This window comes from Sciurus carolinensis, chromosome 15 (assembly GCF_902686445.1).
Source record: "Sciurus carolinensis chromosome 15, mSciCar1.2, whole genome shotgun sequence".
Classification (NCBI taxonomy): Eukaryota; Metazoa; Chordata; class Mammalia; order Rodentia; family Sciuridae; genus Sciurus; species Sciurus carolinensis.
The window spans coordinates 55,951,228-55,966,785 of NC_062227.1; the positions used below are offsets into that span (position 1 = coordinate 55,951,228).

Sequence of the window (15,558 nt, forward strand, 5' to 3'; positions counted from 1 at the left end):
ATGTGGAAATGTGGATGTGGAAATGTGGATGTGGATATGGATATGGATGTGGATGTGGGTGTGGATGTAGATGTGGGTGTGGGTATGGTTATGAATGTGGATGTGGATAGAAATATAAATGTGAATGTGGATATGGATGTGGATATGGATATGTGGATGTGGATATGGATGTGGATGTGGATATATGTGGATGTGGATATGGATGTGGATGTGGATATGGATGTGGATATGGATATGTGGATGTGGATATGGATGTGGATGTGTATATATGTGGATGTGGATATGGATGTGGATGTGGATATGGATGTGGATATGTATATGGATGTGGATGTGGACATGGATGTGGATGTGGATGTGAATATAATAATTCCCTAAATCACTGATAGTGCTGATCTTTGGGGGAGAGTAGAGGCACTCAAGTTCCTTCATTCTCTCAGTTAAACACTGAAGCTGTTTGAATTTTTTTTCTTGTATGAAGCAGTTACTTTGGTACACTGAGCAAAGATCTAATTCATTGCATGCCTGCCATACACCATTGGGCTGGCACACATGATGTCTTGAATCAGGGTCTCAGGGAGGAACTCCCCTCTCAACCCTGCCCCATCCATCCAGTAGGGACCTGAAGGCCCAAAAGGGTCATGTGACTTTTTTGCTTGGTTCCACACAGGAAGATGATGGCAAAGCTGGGACTCCTTTCTTCAAACACACAGCCCTGTGCTCTTTCCACTACACCATGTGGCTTTAAAACAAGTGCATGTCTGAGGGGGATTCTTTAAGACTGCTAAGGGGAAAAGTAGAGGAAGAGTGGTCAAAAAAAAAAAAAAAAAAAAATGGATTTGGTGCTGCCGGACTCATTTACATGGCTGCCAGGTCAATACCATCACTTCTTAACAGTCAGCCATTGGCTAATGGAAGATTCCAGACAACTGTTCATTTAAAGATGAACCATTAACTGTAAATCAAAGCCCGGAGTGAGTGCTGAGTTACAAAACTAATTAGAATAAGTGGGTAAATGGATGTCTGGTCTCAGCCCGAGTGGCCACCTGTTTTCCACCAGGGCTGGGGAAGATACATCCTTTGACTGATAAACGCAGCAGAGGCTCAGGTAAGCTTCTGTACGAGTGGCTTTCTAATGTAAATAGGATGGCCACTGTCTCCCCAAAAGGCAGATGAAATGGCAGGCTGCACATTAATCCATTAACAAGCATTATTAAACCTTCGGTTCCAGTGAGCACGGCTGCTTCCAACTCAGGAAGGTTTTTCCAGACAGTCTGTGGATCCCTCCAGTGTTGTCTCTGGTATCTTTTACCTTCAGTGCTGAGTCTGAGCAGGCAGTTACAGACAGGTTGAGTAGCAGAGTCGGGTGCCAGCTCTTCCTGGCCTTACCATGCTGTGGGGGCTGTAGGGAGCTGGAAAGGTGCATACTGACATCCCTCCCATGCTGGGCACAGACACAATTTGCCACTCTGAGACTTTATCTTCGGGGTGTGGTTTCTGTCAGTGGGTTGCATATTGATACAATAAGTGTTTTTAATGTTTGACTAACTCTTCTCTCTCCTGGAAGTGTTCGTGCACAAGCTGCCCATGAAAACCTCTCTCCACAGTTCATCGGCATTGGTAAGGCAATTTAATTATTTCCATTTCATAGCCAAGGAAACTGAGGCCCAGGGCAACTTGTCCCATGTTTCATTACTTCTTAGTGGAAGAGGTAAAAACTGAAGCTCCTGAGGTCCCTGGGATCAAAAGTTCTCTCCACTCATCTCATTTTGTCCTCTCCACAATCCCAGGAGGGAGACTCAGTCACTCCGCCTTACACTTGAGGACATGGAGGCCCAGGAAGACCACATCATCTGTTCCACATGGCAGAGCCAGAACTCAAAGTTGAGTCTCGGAGGTTGCCATACAAGTCCACAGTGGGCTGACTGGACCAGGAACTGAGAAAGTCCTTTCCCAAAATATCAATACTAACAATAGCTCCCACTTCATGAGCTAAGCCCTGTCCACCCAGGACTCTTGAGGACAGGGCATGTGCTCAGCACGTCTTTAAATCCTGGCATGGCTTGGGGCAGGGCACTCAGGCACTGGACACACCTTGTTGAGTATTCGTCACGATGCTGACCTTTTTCTTTCATTTGCTCTGTGCAAATTAGAGGACACTGTGGGCTCTTAGGTGGCATGTGGTCTTGACTTCACATCCCAAATGACTCCACACATGGCCCCAGCCGTCTCTCTGCACCTAGGAAGCCCAGCTGGCCTCTGGTGTCTCACAGACCTTTGCCTCTACCTCAGCCACTGCACCCACCTTTGCTGACATTCCTCACTTGGGTTGTGTCTCCCACTGCCCTCAGGAGAGGCTCCATGATGACAATGAACGTCTCTACTTTGGGGCTTGGCTATCAGTCGCATCATGCTGCTTTGTCTCTGTGGCTTGAAGAGAGGACAGGAGTGAGTGAGGGCAGATGAATTGAGCAATTCCAGCTTTTCTAGGCTCTGGTGGGAAGCAGGAAACGGGGGAGATGGAATGGAAGTGACAGGAGTGGCTGGGAGGACGGGGCCGGGGAGCATGGGCCCCTGCTCCGGACAGGGAGGACCTATGCCCCCAAGTCAGATATCTTAACCCAAACAGGGTTTAAGTGCTCAGCTGCAGAATGTGGGTCTGCAGGGGCAGGGGCTAGGGCAGTGTTCCAGCTGAGTGATCCCTCTCCATCTAAATCTTCCCAGACCTTCACCCCAGGCAAGAGCAATCCCCCTTTCCTTTGGAACCTCAACTGCTGATCCTCCCCAGAGCTGGGTGGCTTTGATGGTCCCCTCACTGCTTATTCTTACGCCTCTCCAACTCCACCATGAACCCTCAAAAGGCAGAGAACTTGTCTTACCACCTCTGCGTCTGCCAAGTGTGTGACACCTGCGAACAGTCACCGACTGGATAATGACGGACTGCACCCTGTATACAGAGCCATGAGCACAAGCGCCAGCAAAAGTCTGTGGACTGACGTTCAGAAAACGGCACCACACATTCGTCACGCACAACCTCTGGACTTGGGCCTTCCTGCTAGTGGAGTAGGCGGCAGCGGAGAAGCAGCTCATCTTACAGACGGGGAAACGGAGGATCGGAAAGGGAAGTGGTCGCACAACAGCTGGCGACCTGAAACAGCTCTGGACCAGCATCTGACCTAATCTGACTTTCCTTGCAGGGGCTGGAGATTTCTCTTTCCTCCAAAGCACATGACAGATCAATTTGGGGGACGCTGCTTTGCCTTAGCCTGCTCTCTTCCACAATGCACAGAACCACCAGAAACCAAGGCCCTGAAGGAGTCTCTCTGGCTTCGTTGAACACCACCTTCTCCACACTTACCTTAACTAGCAGCACTTCTGCGTGTGACCCTGCAGTATTGTGTCCTGGGTACCTGTTCTGCCCCGTTCCTTTCCTAAAGGGTCGACTGCGCTCCCAGGAGAAGTTGCATATCACTGAACTAGCAAAGGCTTAAGCCAGATGAGCGGAGCTCTGAAGGTAAAATCTTAGGGTCAAACGGCTAATAGGGACATTTCTTCTTCTTCACTTTCTTTTTCTTTTTCTTTTTTTTTTTTTTTTTTACACACACACAAAATAGAAGGTTGTAATAAATCCCCACATACCCTTCACTAGTTACCAACCAGCTTAAATGGGGTTCTGTATTCCATGGCTTTTGCTTTATCCATTCCTCTTTTTCCTAAAATCTCTTAAAGGAAATCCAAGACATTGTATCAAGTGATCTGCAAACACTTCTGCATGTGACACCACCGCAACGCCACACAGCCTAAACAGCTGGCACTGATTGCCTACAACCTAACACCTAGTCTGTGTTTAATCTCCCAGGTTCTTTCCAACGCATCCTTCCGCTGTAGGTCAGCTTGAATCTGGATTCAAACAAGTCCCACAGCCTGCATCCAGCTGGTGTGTCTCTTTCTTAAACGATAACAATTCCCCTCATCCCTTTTTCCCATTGACGTCATTGATGCTGGTGAGATTAGGTCATTGTCCCGGGGCGCTTGCCTTGGTCTGGATTTGCAGACAGCCACTGTGGTGGGGTTTCTCGTGTTCCTCCGGCCCCTGTGTAAGTGGTAGTGAGATCCACAGCCTGCTCAGGGCAGGCTCAGCTTCATGGCAAAAGCGGGCCACAGGTAGCGCCATGTCCTCTCCTTCCCGCTGCATCTGGGTACCCAGCTTTCAGCCAAACTGATGAATGGTCCATGGGTTTGGAGGGTGACAAAAAAATCCTTTTGACAAACTGAGTTTTCCTGGGGTCTCCAAATTCATAGCACATTCTGGAGGTTTCATCTGGATACATCTCTAACCTAGGATCGGCCCATTTTTCTATAATATTGCAAACCACTCTCCCATCGCTCTGTCCTACAATTCTATCAGTCTGCTCTTGCCTACCCTGCCTCTGGGTTTTCTTTTACTTTTCTTTCTTCTTTACTTTTCCTTTAAGAAAAGACATGTTAATTACCAGACAAGCTGGGAACCTCAGTTCCCTTTCAGTCCCAGCCGACCACGGAGTCCAGGAGCTGAGCTGAAGGCCCAGGGTTTCAAGAGCCTGTGGGTTCCTCCGCCCACATCTCAGGAAACAAGTCAAGATCTCAAGGAGAAAACACAGAGTTGATCATAATAAATATGCATCCAAATTTTTTAAAAACCAAATTACACAAATCAAGCTTATTCTGAGAGGTTCACGTTGCCTGGGGTCTCTAGTGCGCCAATCAGCATAATTAAATAGGAAGATCTCTCTGGAATTGATTGTGGTTTTCACGTTTTCTTTTTTTTTTTTTTTTTTTATCATCCGAAGACCATTTCAGTGAGATGATTTTAAGCTAATAAGAACCCCCAAATTAGAAACTAATTAAGGAGATGGAAAATACAAATGTATTTGTTTTTAGTCGGGCACTATTTTTATCAGAAGAATCATGAAAAATTAAAATTGTTAAATACATGTATGAAGGTTGTCAGTCAAGGGCAATGTGGCTTTCTGCTTCTCCCTGATGCAAAATTTAAGGTGATATATTAGGAGCTTCTCCCTGTGGGCCCCTAGGAAGCAATACAGACGCTAATTTCACAGAGCAGAATGACGCAGTGCCGGATTTGGCAAGGAAAGGGTGCTGTGATAATGGCAAACCCTGGGCCACCAAGGACCTTTGTGCCTCTCGCTCTCAGAACGTGTGCAGCAAAATCAGAGAGGGCACTTTCTTGTGACCATTTAAGGGAGCTGAACGGTTAAAGCCCAGGGAAGTGAAGAGATCTGCACAGGGTCACACAGCAAACTAAGAAAAAGTCAGGACTACTGCCCTATCTAAATGCTCTCCATTCTGTAGGTCCCCCACATATAAACACTGATCCCCAAATATGCCATAAATTACCTTCTAAATGAGATGCTAAGTCACAATGACACTGGTTTAAAGGATTCTTAGGATTCGTGACATCTTGAAAGCTAAGGGCGCAGGAGAGGTGGTAGGGAGCAGAAGTTAGCTGCAGGGCATAGGGAGGCCTATCCTGCAGGGGCTAAGTCCTATCTACAGTGACCTCAACACCACTATGCCCAATGTCAAAAGCCCATCACCCCCTGCAACATGGTCCCAACCTTGAAAGCCCAGGGTCAGTGCTGGGGCCTAGAGTGTTCTCCTTTGTTTCAAAGCCTGGGCCCCAATTCTAGCACAGCTGACACTCAGTTCTCCATGTCACCACCTGCATCTTCTGATCCCGCTCCCCACAACCAGGCAAGGAAGATGTGGGATCAGCCCAGATCCCCCCTTCAGGAGCAAAACAGTCCTCTCCAGACCCACTCCAGGGGGTGGGCAGGGCCGGGGGCTTCTTCAGATCTGCAGCCTTGCTCTCTTGTCCCAGGAAGGATGGATTATGGACACCCATGATAATCTGTGTGGGTCCCAAACTCAGGGAACCCGGTTAGAGACCCCGCCCACCAGACCGAGGGAAAATAACGACATCAGAGGCTCCTATCACTGCCGTGAACAGACAAGCTCCTCCCTTCTCCCAGAGGAGAACCGGTAAATCAGAGATCACCCTGGGGTGGAGCCCCTGGGGGCAGCGCTTTGCTGAGTCAGGGGAGGACATGCGCAGTGCGTCACCTGCGGCAAGATGGAGAGAGGGGTGCTTCAGAATCCCAGCGGCAGCCTCCACCCAGCTCCCAGGTCAGACCATTCCCCACCCGGGGAATTAGGGGTCTCAACAACAATTGATGACTTTACAGCGGACTGCCACACTCACTCTCAGTGAGTCTCAGGAAAACCCCAGAGGACAGAGATTATTTAACACATTTTTCAGATGGGCTGGGCATGGGGAACTTGACCTTGTGGAGTGCGGACCTCGTGCCAGCTCCCTGAGGAAGATACTAGGCTAAGGAAGGAGAAATTAATGCTTTCTGCTGGCAGCCGCAGAGGCTAGTCTCAGAATAACAAGAAATGTACCCCTGTTTCCCAACCCCCAGAAAGAATAGCCATATTTCCTGAGTGTCCTAAGAGGAAGTTATCTGTAATTTTATGGCCATGAAAGAGGTAAGGTAGGGATGGGCCTTTATTTTGAAGGCTGCTGCCGGAAGCTGGAGAGAGAGGGCTGAAGGATACGCAGCTTTCAGGGGAGGACCCCTCGGTTGGCCCCCAGGACGGTTGGGATGACAGAGTGGTTGGCAACCTTCAGCCCACTGGAATCCACTTTGGCAATGTTGACACCCTAGAGACCTGGCATCCCCTGTGGCAGGGCTGGTGTCGGGACACAAGCCGGATGCAGGGGCCTGCCTCCTTCAGATGACACACGGGTCTGCAGAAGGATGGGCCACAGCAGCTTCCTTCACCAGCGCGGGCGAGGCCTGGGCCTCCCTCAACAATCCCCATTTTTCCTCAACAGCCAAGCCCCCACAGTTCCCAGGCACCGGAAGGGTGGAGACAGCAGCAGAAATGCCGGCTAGCAAACGTCTGCCAAACTCAGCCACTAAGGGAACTCAGAATTGTTTTCATTCGATTTGGGAAAATAAAAGGAATCATTTCTTGACATGGAGTGTCACAGAGCCATTTATTCATTATTTAGTCCTCAGAGTTGCCCAGAAAGATAGACATCATTAGGTTCATTGTCACTGAAGCTTCTGAGGCCCAGGGGACTTTAGGAGAGGATGAAGTCAGGTTCCAGAACCCACAAGTGGCCCAGTCCTGAACCTAGCTGGTGAGCCTTGGAGCTAGGGCTGGCTCCTGAGGACACATGTCACCTTCTAGAGCCATCGAGATAGAATTTATTATTCAAGCAAATTTCTCCAAGGAGTCATTGTGGATCTTTCATAAAAAGGCAATGTAAAGAGTAAATCTGGTTTTTAGCTCAGGATTCACCCTGGGTGCTCCTTGGCAAGAGACTCCAGATTCCAGACCTGTGTTATACAACCAGTAGCCACTAGCCACATGTGGCTTCTGCACACCTGAAATGTGGCTAGTCCCAACCAAGATGTGCTATAAGCATAAAATGCACCCTGGCCTTCAAAGACTTTGTATGAAAAACTATAAATATCTCCTTCCTAAGTTTTTATATTAATTACATGTTGAAGTAGTAATATTTTGGACATATTGAGCTAGATTAAATATGTTATTAAAACGAATTTCACTTGCTTATTTTCACTTTTTTCAATGTGCCTACTAGCAAATTTAAAATGACTGGTGTGCCTTGTACCTGCAGCCCACCCTCCATCACTACTGGGTTACCGCATTCTGGACCCCCAGTCTTGCCTGGGCTTCTGCACACACACACCCCGCCGCCCCCAGCCCCTGGAACGGTGTTGGAAGCAGCAGTCGAGACTCTCCAAGCATTCTGAGAATGTGCTCTCTTCTCGACACCTCACCAGACTCCTGGGCTGCCCCTCCTGCCTCCTGTCTTACTCCCGCTCAGCAGCGAACCCAGACCTGGAATAGGCAGTCACCCGTCCTGAGTGCTAGGGTCCACTCTAAACCACATTTTCTGTGGCCAGAGGAGTTCTGACCGCCAGGGTCTCAAAGCCCAGGCCTTAAACGCTGTCAGTCACCAAATGAGTCAGAATGAATTTCTCCCAGCCTACCCTGTTCCCAGATCGGCAAACCTGAGTTCCACCCAGGGCAAAATAACCGAAGTCAATGAGATACACTGATCACTTATGGTGGTGCCGGCTGCTGGGCGCAGGGCTCTGCACTTTGATTGTATTTAATTCTCCTCCCCAGCCGAGGTGTGAGACAGGTTGTCCCTGTTTTGAAGACAAGGGCCTGCGGCTCCCAGAGGCCTGGACCTGCCTTTGGGCTTTTTTCTCTGCCACACACACCCTCGCCAGGGATTAGGTCACATCTCATTCACTGCTTTTCTGGCACCGGGTGTGGTGCCTGATCCACGTAGGTACTTGGTAAATACCAGCAAAATCAGCTGAGAAGGTCAGGCACAGCCAGGCCTCTGCTCTGTCCATCTCAGGTCAGGAGGCACGCTGCCCCTTCCCCAAGGCCACTCGTGTGATAGGAGTCCTCGCCCAACCCCACAGGGCTGGGCCTTTGCTGCCTCCACCCTGTTCTCCACAACTTCCCACCACAAGGCCCTGCCCAGGTCCCAGCCACAGTTTACATGTGTGAGCCACCACCGGCCCACTGACAGCTGGGGCCTGGGGATTCTCCAGGGCTAGCACCCCAGGCACTTGCGGGTGCTGCTGCTCCCCACTAAGCCCCTCAGGCATCACCAGTCCCTGGGCTCAGCTCTCCCTGTTTTATCACACAAGACAGGACTCACGTCCTGGGTCTGCCTGGTGCCTGTGGTTGGCCCATTTCCCGTGAGCTGGGCTCAGCTTTCTGGATCCCTTTAACTTACTCTTTCTGCCTGATTTAGAACAAGGCCACCCAGAAGTCCTGCTGCTCTGCCCCTCCCCAGCCCTTGGCTCTGACCCTGAGGACCCTGACGCTGGCCTGTGCTGGAATGGAATTTGCCACACCCTCTTGGGCCTCCTGCTCCAGGCCATTGGCCCTTCTCCCCTTTCCATGCTCAGTTTCCCAAGCCTCCAAGCTATTTTTGCTTCCATCTCAGCCTGCCATTTCCTCCGTGGTGGAAGTTGCCAGAGTGGTACCCTGCACAGCACACACAAGACTTGGACATTGGATCCGAGCTCACCTTTGGGGTGTCCAGCCTGAGAGGTCCCCTCTTTCTCACTCAAAGCTCTGACTTCTTGGCTCTGGGGAATCTCTTCTTGTTTCCTGCCTTGGCTGAGTCCCTGAATCAACTGCTGGACTCAAGGTCAACTGCCAGACAGACCCTGCACATCCTCTCCAGACCCCTATTCATGACCTACCCCGCCACCTTTGATCATCTTCCATTCGCCTGGCACCCTTGAATGGATGGGGGGCCACTGTCCTCTCTTCTTCTTTTCATGAGGATGGCTGACCCATCACCACACTCTGTCACTCAAGGTCCGAACCAAACCTGAAGTCCTCCCAACCAGTGAGATGTCCAGGGCCACGCCGCATGTGTCACAGATGCAAGGAAGAGCTCCTGTGCCTTCGCTGCCTCTGTTTCCCCACTGACACAAACTCCCGCCTCCCACCAGCGCTGACAGAAGTAATGACTTCTTGATTTGTTACTCTGAGTTCCTCAAATAAGACCTGCTACATCCATAAAGGCATCAAGCCTTCCCACAAGGCAAGGAAGTGAACCCAGCTGATGCTAAATCTTCCGGTGCATGGCTCCAGCAAGCACGTGGGCAAAAACTAATAACTATAAAGCATCCATCCATCATCTTATCAGGCCTGCCTGTGCTTTGTTTGCATAGTTATCTTCCCCAGGGTTGACACTTTGTGTCTCCTGCAGGCTGATATATTCTCCTACCTGCCATATCATTCATAAAGGATAGATGAGCTTCAGGTTCATTACCTGTCATTACACCATGTACATGTCGCCGGGGCCCGAAGCATCGATTCTTCTTGAGTCACCCCAGTGGTGCAGCCCCCAACTCAGAAGCTCCAGGTCCAACAGGCTGTGGATTAGGCTCCTCCTCAAGCCCTGGGTGGGCTGCACGCCATCCCTTCCTCCTCTCTGGCTGACCCACTCCTCCAGGATGGGGAGCCTTCTGAGTTCCCAGCTGCTTCAGAGGGGATCTGCAGGGAGAAAAGAGGCCCCTTTCACCAACCAGGACTGCAGATGCACGTCTAGTTGTGAACTGGTCTTAAATCTTCAAGCCATCCCTTTATTATTCTTTATTATTACTTCAGTGCCTGGTGACTACACAACTCTGTCATCCTGGGCTTTTAGTGACCTGGTGATATGTCCTGCTCCACACACACACACACACACACACACACACACACACACCCTCCATTCCTATTTTCTTATCTCTGCATATTTCATTCTGTCTGAAAGACCCACCTCCCAATCAAGCAAGCAAATCCTGGCCTTCGCTCAGAGTTTAGCTCAGACCCACCAAAAGAACCTCTGAGCTGTACCACCACCCCAGGAAAGGGGAAGGAAACACGCTCTCGCTCCACCCAGGAGATGTGCAAAGAACAAGGCTGTGGACCATGGAACATTCCTCTACTCTTCTCGCCAGGCCCCCGAGGCGAGACTTTGAAGTGCTGTGGTCTGGAAGGCTCCAGGAAAGCCGCCCACCTGTGGTTGTGATGAACCTCTTTCCAAAGCCCTTCTCAAAGCGAGAGACAAGGGAGGGATGCGGAGCTCCCTACCCATCCCTGTAGGGCTCCACTAAGTCACCACATTTCAGGGTCAAGCTCATGCCTCACGCTCAGCCAGGAGGTGCCAGAGCACCTCCAGCTACAGCCACCCTGCCTCGCTCATCCTCGGACACTGGGTCCGTGCTGGCCACAGCCCTGTACCTCTAACTAGGCCTGGCCTCCAGCTCCTGGGGGTGGAGGGGCAGGCTCCCACTGCCCACAGGTGACCTGAGCTCCACACCAACCTTGGGAGCTCCTGCAGGCCTCAGTGGACCATTGCTGAGGAGGTGCTGTCGGGGAGGGAGAGCAGTCCCCAGGGACCCAGCACTGCAGGCCAGAAGAGGCACCATGGGCAGGGTGAGGGCAGCAAGGGAAGGGAGGGGCAAAGTCTTCCTCTGGCCCATGTGGACTTGTTAAGTGTGGCGATTTTGTAAATGGCAATGTCTTACTTGCCACACATACAACGGCCGATGCCTTTCTGGCTTCTTTTACACCGTGGTGTGCATTTGGCAGCTCTGTGAAGGGGTGTTTCAAAGATGAGGAAACAGACGCTCAGAGAGGTTGAGAAGCTTGCTGGAGGTCTAAGCTGGTGTCAGAGTCAAGACCGGATTTTCCAACTCCCAGGCATCATTCTTTCCAGTCAGCTTCCGGTGGGAGGTGGATTTCATCTCCTTGCCAAGTCACCCCAGGGGTAGTGGGTGGGTGGGAGTGAGGAGGGGCCGGGAACAGGGGCCAGTTCACCCTGCTATGGGGTGTCGGGGGAGAACAATCGGGCCTTTGGCTTCTTCGCTGATATGAAGGCCTGAGAAGAAAGCATGCAGCAAACTGAGTGATAAACAGGGAAGACAGGAACGTGGAGGTGCCTGGTCAACAGAGCAGCTCCGGCAGACAGGAAATGGGCTGTGAAAAAGAGCCACAGATTCCAGGGAAGGCCATGCTGACCTTGAGCCTCCTGGGCCGCTTGGCCTCCACAGTTTGGTCTCCAAGGCTTTTCTGTGCAAAAGAACGTGGGGGCTTAGAAGCCCCTTTAAAAAGCAAGGCAGTTGTCGTTATTATTATTATTATTATTATTATTATTTGGTAGCAGGGACTGAACCCAGGGGCGCATAACCACTGGGCCACATCCCCAGCCCTTTTTATTTTTTATTTTGAGACAGGGTCTCCCTACGTTGCTTAGGGCCTTGTTAAGTTGCTGAGGTTGGCTTTGAAATCATGATCCTCCTGCCTCAGCCTCCTGAGCCACTGGGATTACAGGCGTGCACCACCATGCCCGGCTGCAGTTATTGTCATTACTTATCCACATCTCTTATGCTCTTTTACATATGTGATACGCTCCTCAAAAATAGAAAGGGAAAAAACTGTGAAGCTCTGCCCCTGTGAGGAAAGGTCTCCACAGCTCCTGCACAGCAGGAATCTCTCTGGATTCCAGAACAGTTCAACTCTCACTGACACAGAGGATGTGCACGGAGGACAACCCTGACTGGCCCTGGAGGCCAGGGCCAGACTCCTGCTAGAGCAAGCAGCACAGGTCAAAGCCCAGGAAGTCCAGGCCAGGTGGCGGATCCACAGAATTTGCAGGAAAATGACCTGCAACATCCATGACAGCCGTGTGGCTCAGTGCAGACCCACTTGCTCACTCCAGTCAACAGAGGCCCAGGCCTCAACACAGGAGGCCCCAGTGAGTGACAGAAAACCAGTCCTCTGGCATTAGTGCTGTGCCCCGGCTGCCCATGGGTCCTTGGAGCGCTTAGTGAGTCCTGCCATGGGCAGCGGATGCTGTGGGGAAGGAGAAGAAACTGCACCTGTAAGCAGCCAGGCACCATCCCAGGCCCCTGTACCGGTCAGCTGGTGCTGGCCCCAGGCGCACACGTCTTTGTGGGGGAGGGCTGCATAGCCGCACTTCCGGGCTCTCCTGCGAGGTGGGGCCGAAACATATTCACAGCAGATGGTGCTGTCGCCCTCGCTCCGGGATTCTCAGTCCTAATTATCTGTGCTGTCAGCCGAACAATTAACTCTCCAAGAAAAATTGCACAGCCCACTCCCAACCATATGAAAAGGCAATTTTCCCAAGGACGAGGGACACTCAGGGCAGCCTTGCGTTCGTTTCCGGATCTCGTCATCCCCTGACCTCCCTGCTCCGTCGACGACGCCACTCCTCCGGGCATGCGGGCTCTTTCCGGTAAAGAGGGGCCGCCCAACCGCAGGGCTCCCTTCAGCCGCCCAGTGCCTCGGCGCTTGCCCATCCCCTTTCATCCGAGTTTTAAGTCCCTTTGGAGCCGAGATTGCGCTCCCATGTGCTCGCCCGTCTATTTGTCCACCCTCTGTTCGTTTCATTACTGCACCTCCACCGCGGCTTCCGGAGATACAAAGGAATACCTGCTCGGGCTGGGGACTCGCTTGGATTCCATCCGCAGCACGAAGGGAAGGGACACAGGGCAGGAGGGAATACCTGTTCAAGCTTCAGGACCGCTCTGGGCGCCCTTCTCCCCTGATGCGGGAGTGGTGGGGAGGACCGGCAGGCCAGTGGGGACTGCCAGGGGTGTGAGGACATGGCTCTGCCTTGGTACCAGTCTGCAGGCATAAGTTTTGATGCTGCATTTTGATTCTCTCTGAATATTTGGCTACAGGAAGGGAGCCTCCTCCTCTCCAGAGAGCTGGTGAGCAAGCCACTTGGGTCCCTGAGACGGACCAGCAGAGAGGGGGAGCCCTCACCCGGTCTCCAGCACAGTCTCCTTGGACACTGCAGTGTGGATGGATGAGCACGGGGCCTCCCCTGCAGTGGTTCAGGAAAGAGCTGAGGTACGAGCGGAGGAACCACGATGCCTTCCTGGAAGGAATTGTTTTAAAAGAAAAGAGTTTTCACAGGGCTAAGGCATGGCATTTGTCACCTAAGAGGACCACGATTTAAAGACCAGCTCAGGGGGTCTGGTGCATCCATCACCGCACACTGTCCTGGAAATGAACGCAGGCGAGGGGGCTGCAGACCTGTTCGCTGGCCCTGTTGAAAGACCCTTCTGGGATGACGTCCCTCTTGGCCACCTTTCACAGATGGGTGCCATCCCAGGGGGTCAGGGTCTGGCTTCTCCAGAGGGGAGAGGTGGAGCGGGCCCTGCAGCAGCGACCTTGCTCGTGTCCCACCGGCGGGAGCTCACGAAGCAGAAAGGAAGGGACCAGACTGGGGCACTGTCTGGCCCAAAGAGGGGCGACGGATCCCCTTCACAGGCAGGAGCAGAGCCTGGGCACCTGGGGAGTGGTGAAGAACATGAGCAGGGACGGGGGGACGGGGAGTGGACCCCTCCGCCGCCACCCTTCTTCCCAGGACACGCCCTGCTGTCTACCAGCACAGGCTCCCTCTGTGCCCAGGAGCAGGGCTCTGCCGCCGCCAGCTCCTGGGCACAGGGATCGTGTTTACATTCCAAGTGGGCTTGTGCCCACTCGGAATCTGCCCACGTGAAGGCAGCGCCTATGATGGCAGCCCCTGCCCAGAGCCCACGTGGGCACCAGGCCAGCGTCTGGCTGGAGACAGTTCTAAATATGAGCTTGGCCCAGAGAGTCAGGTTCCCAGGCCTCCTGCTCTCGGAGACCCGGCCAGGATCTCCAGGCTGCCCAGAGGGAGAGGGCTGGGGGCGGCGGGATCAGGAGGCAGCCAGCTGAGACCGCCAGCACGCCGGAAACGGCCTGAACCTGGCGCCCTCCAGCCTCGTTAGGGGAAGAGAAAGGATTACCCAGCTCCCAGGGTCTCATCCATTGCCACAACACCAGCAGCGGGGACAGGAAAGCCACTGCCTGCTCAGATGTGCGCGGATTAAAAATATACAAATGGAATATTTTTTCTTCCCCTCTCCTCAACCCCCTGAAGCCTGGGATGCTTGTTAAAAATAGCCTTGCTGTGGCATAGATCCTACACAACCCAGGGGCTGGCAGGAAAATCAAGGAGCCATGGGAGACGGCACTGTTAAGTGGCTACCCCTGGGGAGTGGGACGGGGAGCGCCTGGGGGGAGGGGTGCGTTCAAGCATCTCTGGACACACCCCTACCCTGCAGGACGGAGATACGTATGTATATAAGTGTATATACGTAAGTATATACATATATATTTTTAATAGATATTCATCCATTGCATCCTCCAGCCTGAGCTTAAGGCTGAGTTTATACGGACTTAGCAACCCGGCAGCTCAGTGCTGGCTGGCCTGGAAGGACACCTAGGGCACCGAGGGCACAGATACAATCGTATCAGCTGAAGAGCACTGCATCCAGAATCACTGCTTCCTACCTGTAACTAACTGGCTGTGTGGCCTCAGACAAGGTGCCTGAGCTCTCTGGGCCTGTTTTCTTAACTGTAACGTGGGGCAATTAGATGGAATACTAAACCAGGTCCAGTTACGAACATCCAGTCCTAACCTTTCACTCTTAAGAACTGAGGAAAGACGTCTAAGATTTGTCCCTTGTTTCTGTCCACCATGAAGAGATGAGGGGATCCGTCTTTGGGTGCAGGAGGGGGTTTTAAAACCTGGGAGTAGGTAGGCAGGAGAGAAGCTGTTAAGAGATAGAGAGCAGCTCCACACCTTGTTGATGATGTGTGCCAGGTAGAAGAGGATCAGTTTCATACCTAAAATATCCTGGGTTCAAATCCTTTCTTGGGCTGTCAGTACATATGTGAACTCAGATTACTCCCTAATCACCCCTGCAAACTGGCCCCCTCAACCTGCTGTTTGGCCCACACTTTGGAGGCCTTATCTCACGGTGGTTAAGGCTTGCAGGCTCTGGAATCAGGCTTGTATCCCAGCTCCACCACCTATTAGCTGTGTAGCCTTGGGTCAGCAACTTAACTTCTCTGTGCCTCAGCTTCTTCATCTATAAA

General features: G+C 52.0%; 1 protein-coding gene and 1 pseudogene across 2 annotated transcripts in view; one reads left to right on the forward strand and one right to left on the reverse strand.

Annotated features, from left to right (window-relative positions):
• Zbtb7c (zinc finger and BTB domain containing 7C) overlaps positions 1-15,558 on the reverse strand; it is a 326,309-nt gene that overhangs the window by 249,468 nt on the left and 61,283 nt on the right. For both annotated transcript variants that reach the window (XM_047526755.1, XM_047526756.1), the window contains one exon: positions 9,905-10,128. The gene's annotated coding sequence lies outside the window, so the exon portion shown is untranslated. The remainder of the gene's footprint in view (positions 1-9,904; positions 10,129-15,558) is intronic.
• LOC124965385 (ribosome production factor 2 homolog) overlaps positions 37-15,558 on the forward strand; it is a 55,156-nt pseudogene continuing 39,634 nt past the window's right edge.